General features: G+C 31.0%; 1 protein-coding gene across 19 annotated transcripts in view; it reads right to left on the bottom strand.

Annotated features, from left to right (window-relative positions):
- LOC111681630 (kinesin-like protein unc-104) overlaps positions 1-1,702 on the bottom strand; it is a 56,657-nt gene that overhangs the window by 28,927 nt on the left and 26,028 nt on the right. The window lies entirely within an intron of this gene.

The following is a 1,702-nucleotide window of genomic DNA, read 5'->3' as shown; positions in this document are numbered from 1 at the left end:
GTTCTAGTTCTGTTCTAGTTCTGTTCTAGTTCTGTTCTAGTTCTGTTCTAGTTCTGTTCTAGTTCTGTTCTAGTTCTGTTCTAGTTCTTTTCTAGTTCTGTTCTGGTTTTGTTCTAGTTCTGTTCTAGTTCTGTTCTAGTTCTGTTCTAGTTCTGTTCTGTTCACAATGGTGTGAAAGGCGGATTCCATGGTATCCTCTATATATTTAATGATATATAAAAACATCAAGTGTGTCTCCTTGATAAATAACAAAAAAGTTATAATTGACTATAAAGAATACTATGAGTTTTATATAGAAAATTAATGTAAATTAGGGTGGTAAATAATATTATATTCACTTTATCAGTAGTGATTAAAGTTAGGACTATCTCTAGATAAGATCTTGAATGGGACTATAATGAAGGCTATATAAAAACAAATACTATAGACTGGTTCATAGTTAAGACTCTCGAATACATAGTCTAGATTTGAAACTGGTCTCTAGTCTTGAATAAAGACTGGCCTCTAGTCTTTAATATTGACTTGTCCCTAGTTTTGGTTATTGACTGGCATATATACTAGAAATAATTCCTTTCACAATTAGCTGCACCCTAATCCGCATACATACATACCTTAAGTTACTAAAACTACTACGTCATAAAGTACAACATTATCAGTATTAATTACTCTCCAGTAATTGACAACATCTAATTGGTATTTGTGAGCATTAAAGAGCTTTTGTGTGCCAGAAGAACGAATTGTACGATGTTTAAGCAGTGAAATTAACTGACATGAAAAACTTATTACAAAGAAAGATTAATGGATCTAATTATAATCCTTGTAGTTTACCACACACACACACACACACACATTATAAGTTATAAATTATAATGATGGAATTTTAATTTTAAGGGAATTTAGTTATTGCAAAAGCAGAAACTTATAAAATTTATTTACATTTTATCGTTATTCTTCATAATACCAGTTGCCTTTGATTGTTTTTTTTTTCTGTTTGTATATTTAAATATTTGCAAATTCTTTGTTATTGGTAATTTTACTTTAGTTAGGAATGTGATTCTCCACTCACGTTGATGAATTAAAAATATTTCTATTTTTAGACTTGTCAGTTCTTTTCCATTGCTATTTGCATGACAGCTAACATAAGTGCGTATATAATGGAATTTATATAGGTAGATTGTACAATAAACCCATCATATTTATATATCCTGTTTTAGAATTGTCTGTATCCGGAACTATGGAAAGTTCCTGTTCAGTTCTAGTTCAATTCTCGTTTAGTTCTAGTTCTTGTTCAGTTCTCGTTAAGTTCTAGTTCCGTCCTGGTTCAGTTCTTGTTCAGTTTTAGTTCTAGTTCAGTTCTTGGTGGATTCTGGTTCCATTCTAGTTCAGTTCTCGTTCAGCTTTGTTCAGTTCTAGTTAAATTCTTATTTAGTTCTAGTTTAATTCTTATTTAGTTCTAGTTTAATTCCAGTTCACTTCTAGTTCTGTTCAAGTTTTGCTTAAAGTTAGTTCTAGTTCTGTTCTAGTTTTGTGCCGCTTCAGATCTACTTCTGTTTTAGCTTTGTGCTAATTGAGTTCTAGTTTTGTTCTATTTCTGATTTAGTTCTAGTTCTGTTCTAGTTCTGTTCTAGTTCTGTTCTAGTTCTGTTCTAGTTCTGTTCTAGTTCTGTTCTAGTTCTGTTCTAGTTCTGTTCTAGTTCTGTTC

The sequence above is a fragment of the Lucilia cuprina genome, chromosome 6, assembly GCF_022045245.1.
Source record: "Lucilia cuprina isolate Lc7/37 chromosome 6, ASM2204524v1, whole genome shotgun sequence".
Taxonomy (NCBI): Eukaryota; Metazoa; Arthropoda; class Insecta; order Diptera; family Calliphoridae; genus Lucilia; species Lucilia cuprina.
Note: the sequence above shows the minus strand (reverse complement) of the source record. Positions and strands in the feature narration are given on the sequence as shown.